The sequence below is a fragment of the Vespula vulgaris genome, chromosome 12 (assembly GCF_905475345.1).
Source record: "Vespula vulgaris chromosome 12, iyVesVulg1.1, whole genome shotgun sequence".
NCBI lineage: Eukaryota > Metazoa > Arthropoda > Insecta > Hymenoptera > Vespidae > Vespula > Vespula vulgaris.
Window position 1 is genome coordinate 5,574,648 of NC_066597.1, and position 8,287 is coordinate 5,582,934.

Here is an 8,287-nt window from a genome sequence, read left to right on the forward strand (position 1 = left end):
TTATTATGGCATTTATTATATTTCTAGCAATATAACATTTCGGATTGTATTATCCAAATGAATAAATTTTTCGAAAAGCACTTAAATAATACATTACCCAATATTTACTTCTAATTATTCCTTAAGATAATGGTAGATATTCGATTAACCGATTAACATCGCTAAAAACAAAAGTTATAAATGGCGTAGAGAGACAAATTTTCAATGAAATAAATAACCATTTCTTCTAAATACAATCTTTTAAATTTTATTTTCTATGCAATGTCGATGTTCTCTTCACGTAAACTAAATAAATTTCAAAAAAAAAAAGAAAAAAAAAATTCCCTTCCAGAAAGGAAAATAAACGAAATTCGATTCTTAAATAATAAGATGATGAATAGGATATGTATATGGAAAACGACAGATAGGGAAAATCAAAAGAAGTGATATTTAAAAAGAGAAAACGAAGTTGAAAACAAAAAAAAATTTCCCGTAATAGCTGTATTGATCTAAACTTGCTAGCAATACTGGTGAGATTACAGAAAATGATATTCTCGTCGGACTATGAAAAATAATAGGGGGAAATGAATAACGCATGCTCTCAACTGGGTTGCGCCTGCATTGTGTCTGGGAGTCGGGGTAGAAGCTTTTCGATGAGAGTTGGACCAGCGAAAGTTATTCCGTTTGGAGACACTAATGTGACCAGTGCTAACAAATTCCAAAAGATGAAAGACGATTTAAAAAGGAAGACGAGCGTGCAAACGGAAGTAGCTGAGAAATGCCAAAAAATTAGAAAGTGACGTTAAGAATCGCCGACGTTCTACACTTCATGGCCTTGGTATAATAAATTATAATTGAATTTAATATTAACATTTAATACATAACTCAAGGATTTATTTTCATAGATTTAAAAATTTTTTGTACGCCTCGCTATAGAAAATTCTATAATTTTATATATGTATATATGAGTTATATTGGAGACGCTACATTATACACTATTTTATACTTTGTGTCCAATACTACGATACTACGATATAGCAATTTATAATGTACTAAAGAAAATTGCATAGTTCTTTATTATTACTTTATACTATATTTTATCTATTCTTTTACATTTATTATATTATATTTTATTTTATCTGTAATTTGTCTTTGACGTATTATCGCATAATATTAAAGAGAAAGGAAAATATAATTAGAGTTATCTGAATTAGGATATTTCTGTTATACATTTATATGTCGTATTATAATAATCGTATATATGGCCAACTGTTGCGTAGCTCTATCCTGTTTCGTAATCCCCGATGAAAATATCCTTTGAGGAATCCACGATACTAGCTAATTTGCTGGTTTGACACTAATTCAATCGTTCCTCTGCCGATTAGTTAATCAATTGGAACAGAGATACATGATTTAATTCATTGACGAAGAGAACAGAAAAATGAAAAATAGAAGAAAAATAGAAAGGTCCCTTAACGTTCTCAACGAATCGTATGGATCTTTGATTAAACATTTCAGTTGTTGTGGTTTCAATTATTAAACGGATATTTCGTAACGTTTGCACGATACAAAAAAGTTCGTGCAATATTGAAAAAGTTTCAAGGAGATTCTGACATTTTTTCTATGTAAAGTTAAAATGAAATTCTGAATGTTGGCCCAAATTTTTCCATAAATAATTAGAACATTTGGGAAGTATATTGAAAGATTTATCGAACATTTTGAAAGACTTTGAAGTATTTTTAATAAAGATAAAACACTAAAGTTATCAAAATCTTTTAATAGAGTTTTTTTAAGCATGCTCTGTCAACGTTTAGATCGTGTAATTGGAATAATTACCAATTATTCGAAAGGAGTAATTTAAAAGTGTTCGACCATTTAAATATGTCCTATTAATATTATCATCATTAATATTATCCTTTAAATGACGCGCCTCATGTCGAAATACGATCTATATGAAGCTTATTATTTATTATTTATTCTTAGAAAAATTTATGAACCAGATCGATAGAAATAATAATAACAAATGATATTCATCTGTACATGTAAATACGTACTTATTTATAATTTTTCTTCCTAGACGACTGTGTTAACGGTGTCTCACAAGATCGTGCCGATGGGAGAAATTATTAAAAGTTTTCATAAAACTAAAATACGGAATTAACACGAAATAAAAATGTCTGAAGAGCACTGAAAGTATCTTTCCTTGACTACCGTGAGCGTGCTTGATTGATCCACATGGTAAAGAATAATGATGTTTTATTTTTAATGAAACCAATTTTCAAGGAAAGAAATGAAATTAAGTAAGAACTTAATATTTCGTTTAATGTCCAGGATGTAACGAGATGACCGGAATGCTCACATTGTTTAAACACATATGTAATATAAGCAAGAACGAGCATGGATTCCTAGCAATGCCGTAAGTAATTTTCATTTCTTTCCTTTAACAATAACGAGTAATAATAATAGCGATGAAATTTAAAATTCTGCTATAAATTTTTCATCATATTATAATATTACAATATTATAATTTCATTGCTGTGGAAGCAATGACTGTAAATATTGGTTTTCCGCAAATCCATCCCATATTCCCGTTATATCATGTTGCACAAAATCAGAAAACCGACTCCTTTTGCAATTAATCAGAATAGTTACAAAAGTAAATTTCATTCGATCAATCGTGATATAATATTATATGCTAAAATTTATCTTGAATACCATTCTGCAAAATTATTATTAAACGATAACTTGCTTAATTACAATTATCAATAGAAAGAGATAGAATTATGTTCGCTATCCCGTCGTAAAATCATTACATTTTATTTTTGTTTAATCAGCCCAGAGATAAATTTATATAATATTTTCTCTTATACGTACGTACATCAATTCAATTTTCTTTATTCTTTTCAGACGGGACCAGGATTAAGCAAAAGTAAATATTCAATTATATCTAAAATTACGTCCAAATCATTACGTTTGATCGTTTAACGACGCGAATGTATCTATATAAGTGAATTTACATTTGTATTTTCATCTTCTTTTTCTATTTATCTTTATACTCGTGAATGTGTGAATCAGATTAATTAACCCTATACACACACACACACACACATGTAGAGATACACATACAGAACATGTGTTGATATGTTTTAATTATTACGAATGTTTAAACGGAAAACCTCTCTATATGTAGGATGTATTTAGGGTTAATAGATGTATATATATGTATAAGTATATAAGTGTGTATATGTGTGTATAATCATAAAAATACATATATACATGTGTGTGTGTACGTATTAATATTGATGTATAACTATAATTTGCCTTTGTATTCATCTGTATACATGTAGATATTTAGAAAAAGGTAAAATTAACCCCTTTACTTCGGCGCCCTCTCAGACGTTCGGAGCTTCGATTGATTTATTCATATTTGATTTAGACGAATTTTCAAACGTTACAACTCTTTTGCAAAAAAAAATCAATATTTTGTTTCTTATAATTTTCTCGATAGTACGATAAGTTTTGAAGAAATTCGATTACGCCAGTTTCATTGATCTCTTGTTAGAATTATATTACTTTAGAATTTATATTACTTATCTTACTAGAATTATAATACTATTACTTGTAAGAATTTCCGTTTTTCTGATGGGGAGCTCTGTGGGGACGTCTGGGTACGAAGGGATAAAGAAAGATTAAAAAATAAATTAAAATAAAAAGAAAAGGAAGAAAAATTAGAATTGAAAAAGAAAAAAAAAAGAAATTAATACCAAAAAGGAGAAAACGCAAAAGATTAAAAAAGAAATTAGAATCGAAAAAAAGATTAAAATTCAAAAAAGGAAAAAAGGTGGAAAAAGAATTAGAATAATCAAAAAAGGAAAATCAGAAAAAAGGATTAAAATGGAGAAAAGAATTCAAGGGAAAAAAAATGAAGAAGAAAAAAAAGAAAGAAAGAAAAATATTACAAACAAATGCGTATTGGGAAATTGTACGGATATATTTCATATTTATATCGAGTGATATCTGTGTCTAATTTCTGTGAGTCGTTGTAATAGCGATGTCGCAAATGTAAACTCAACTTTCAACCGAATATTTGCTATTTCTTTAATTATTCACAATATTTGAATATTTTTAATCGGCTGTACGATTTGATTTTAATTTCATTAGCTTGATTAAAAAACTTGATTGAGAATGCGAATTAACGGAATATTTCAGGTTAATTCTCTAAGCAGTACGAGGCACAAAAATATAGAATCGAGTAAATTTGTTAGAAATTCGACTAAAAATTCGAGTAAAATTTATTAAATCATATATCGAAATATACTTATTACTATTATATTGTTTAATCAGATATAGTTGATTAGGTGTAAGATAATTTTTATATGATATAACAATCAAATTAGTAATGTTAATCTTTCATTAAACGTGATACATTTAATTACATCATTGTAATAAATAGAGTTAATTTTCATAAAAGAGTGATATTAATTATCGACATTACTGATTAAGATATTAAGTCAGGGAAAAAAGTTTCTTTTTATTTTCCTATTTTGCATTTTAATGCAAAAGCGGTTACGATTTACGATTGTTTAGAGTATAGATCATAATTAATAGTTTGAACGGACGGCAACGGTTGAATCTCCCCTTCCATAGGTCATGATCAATTTCACCCAGAATTGTGCTTGGTGGATCCTTTCAAGAATGCTTCAGTTCCGTTCCGTTCCGTTTTAGTAACGATTCGCAAATAAAAATACGATCCATTAAATGTTTCATTAATTAATCATGCGGCACACAAACATTGGATTTTTATTCTTCTTCAATGATTTATATCTGTTTTGTGTACAATTGGTTCCTTGACAGCATCATTTGCATCACTTACATGATACCATCTATATTGGAAACGTTTGATACAGCTTTGTGCAACGTCCATTGATAACGGATTGGTCAATAAATGTCAGAAATTTCTTTAAGAGCCGGAGTGGCATCATTATCTCTCTTGTAATAAAATATTCAAATGTATCTTCTTCGTTCTTCGATTCGACCTTGCTCGAAATACTTGATGGAAGCTAGCCTTTCGATAATCGCGCGGCACTATTGCCAAATTAATTGTTTAACATTAACAAAATTTTATCGGATGTCATTATTCATTAGCCGGTAGAATGCTAGGAAACATTTGAATAAGGAATGTGACGCAAAAGGGTAAAAGAACTAGGTTTCAACAATTATTGTCAGTTATAATCTTACATAACTGGGATGGTTGCTTTTGTACTGATTTCTACTGTTAATTTTATTATTGTTTTTTCTCGCGACTATTATTTATGTATATAATTTAAGATTAGAAACTAGTGCGATTTAATGTTAATATTGTCATCTGCCGACAAGTTGAAAGATATGGAAGATAAGTGTAACTCCGGGGAATCGCACGGTGCAAAAACCAAAGAACCGGACTTTCTTTTAACAAGCAACACTTACAAATCTATTAAAGAAGGTTAGTTAATTTTTATATTATTACACATTACTTCACATATTTATAACCTCTATTAATTTCTTCTTATTATAAAAGGAAAAGTTGCTACTGAGAATTTGGGATAATTCTGAAGAATAAGAAAGTCTTCCTGATATCTGTTATTATATTTTGTTACAGACAGTTATTAAACAAGGAAGAAAAAGAAGCTATAGGCGAAGCGTATATACGCACCGAAAGAATAAAAAAATGATGATGCTGTGACAGATGAATATCTAGAAAGTAGAGCGTCTTTTGTAGGACCAAGTCTTTCTGTAACAATTAGAGTATCTAAGCCTCCAAAAATTATCGGTATTTTTCCTTCGAATTTATTTCCATTTTAAACTATTCATTAACTTTTGTAAATCAAATATACCTACGTTACATATTAGATGTTGCCGACGGTTTGACAAACTTGGTTCTTCAAAAACGACTAGTCTACCCTATGCAGGATTTACATGTCATTCTATAATCCTTCTGGAAACACCGTCCGTAAGTCTATTGAAAATGTTTAAGATCAACCGCTTGTACGGCAATGGCGTAATATATATTCGCAATTGAATTATTTCAGGATTTACGAAGAGATACGACAAGACTTGCCACAGCCAAAGGTGCATCAATCGCTTGTGTAGATGCCTCTCACAAGAGAAAGAATGGTCATTTTGGTCAATCAAGGACCAATGGGCCAGATTTTCTTTCACCAAACACTCTCCTATGTATTAAAGAAAGTTAGTTTTTATTTCACATCGTATGCTTTACATATCTATAACCTTTATTAATTTCTTTTTATCATAGAAGTAAAAGTTACTTCTGTGAGAGAATTACAAAGCTTCCTAATTTCTGTTATTATATTTTGTTACAGACAGTTCTTGATCGAAAAGAAAAAGAGTTTATACGCGAAGCGCGTGGCGTACCGGAAGTGTAAAGAAATTGTGAGGCTGCGACAGATGAATGTCCAGAAAGTTGATCGTCTTTTGTAGGACCAAGTCTTTCTGTAACAATTGGAGCACTTAAGCTTGCAAAAATTATCGGTATGTTTCTTTCGAATTTATTTGTATTTTAAACTATGCATTAAATTTTGGAAATCTAATATACCTATGTTACTTGTTAGGTGTTGCCGGAGGTTTGACAAACTTGCTTTTTCAAAAGTGACGAACACAATCAACCACTTGTATGGCAATGGTGTAATGTATATTCGCAATTGAATTATTTCAGGATTTACAAAGAGAAACGGCAAGATTTGCCAAAGATGCATCAACTCCTGTAGTGATATCGATGCTTCTCAGAAAGGTACGAATGATAACATTGATATAATATTGAATAAAGAACCAGGGGAACAATTATTAGAAATGTTCCAACTATTAGAGAAAGATGTATAAAAGCTATAAAAGCAACTCTACTTTCTAGATATTAATTATTTCAGATTCTCCATTTTTTTTTATTCCTCTGGCACATCACGCGTTTCGCATATAGCTTCTTTTCTTCTACGCATAATAACTCCGCTAGTGAGCATATATAATGACAAAATGAAATAGATGATAACCTTGAATTGTATACACGAGGAATAGTCCCGCGTAGACACAGTAATAACCGTAAGAGTAGAGTAGTCGGTGGAAAAGCAACGATGTCAGATACGCATAATTGTAATTTAAAAAAATGGGTGAAACCTAATTGTCATTCCATTTTATATGTTCCTACCTTATTTAGGTCGAGTTAATTCGGGAAAAATGTTTCTTCGTATTCCTATATTGGCTGATGACATTATTCCGGGTCCATAACTTTAGTAATGTCCAACAATCAATTTGGTAATCAAACGCCGCGCGTTTGAAAGTTGAGTTTTTGTGGAATATTTTTCGAGAGGTTTTTTCGAATTCGTGTATTTGTTTAAAAGTTATCACGCCTTATAAATGAGATAGAACAAAGAAGATGTATTTTGAAATTTTATTACGAGGAAAAGAATAATGCCACTCCAACTCTTGAAAAAATTTAGAATCGATGCGTTATAAATGGACATCGCACATGGTTATATCAAACGTTTCCAATATGGAAGATATGATGTAGTGGTGGAAGACATAGACTAGGAACCAACCATCGGTCACAAAACAGTTCTACATCATTTGAAGAATGCTGGATGTAAAAAGATATCCAATGTTCATGTTCCATATGATCAAATAGTGAAGCGTTTAATGGATTTCTGTCTGCGAATCGTTATTAGGACCTAACGAAACCGATGCACTCTTGAAACGGGCCATTATGTGCGATAATCTATGAAAAGGATCATGATCCATGGAAGGAGAATCAACCGTTGTCGCGCCGTTCAAACTATTGATCATAATCTCTTCTCTAAACAATCGGAAAGTGATTTGCTTTTGCATTGAAATACGAAGAAACCTTTTCCTCTAACTTAATATCTTGATTAGTAATGTCATTGGTTGATATCATTCCTTTATGGAAATTAACTCGAATTATTTCAGTAATATAGTCAAAGGTATTTATCTTGCTTAACAATGTGAATGAATGACATTACTGATAGGATCATTATATTACATATAGATTATACACGTATATCATACACGTAATTAATTATATCTAATTAAATGTTATAATAATAATAAATATATTTCAATATACGATTTAAAAGAAAAAATCTTTTGCGTTTGATTTCTGGAGAAAGGAAGATAAGGCTACGCCACGCGGAGATGACATATCGTTTGAGCATACACTCGAAATACGGAATAAGTTTGAAACGTTTGAATCGATATCTTGTTTCTTATGAGGTCGATGACATCGACCGAAAATGCGTCTTCGCAC

The 8,287-nt window shown here is 30.4% G+C and overlaps 2 long non-coding RNA genes across 2 annotated transcripts; both read left to right on the forward strand.

Moving 5' to 3' along the window:
- The first annotated feature begins 2,070 nt into the window (after positions 1–2,070).
- Positions 2,071–3,264, forward strand: LOC127067967 (uncharacterized). The gene is made up of 3 exons (XR_007782809.1): positions 2,071–2,217; positions 2,311–2,395; positions 2,887–3,264. It is a non-coding gene; the product is annotated as an uncharacterized LOC127067967 (long non-coding RNA).
- A 2,063-nt stretch (positions 3,265–5,327) lies between these two features.
- LOC127067879 (uncharacterized) lies at positions 5,328–8,040 on the forward strand. The gene is made up of 6 exons (XR_007782778.1): positions 5,328–5,461; positions 5,618–5,968; positions 6,048–6,204; positions 6,339–6,507; positions 6,588–6,766; positions 6,900–8,040. It is a non-coding gene; the product is annotated as an uncharacterized LOC127067879 (long non-coding RNA).
- Positions 8,041–8,287: the final 247 nt, after the last annotated feature.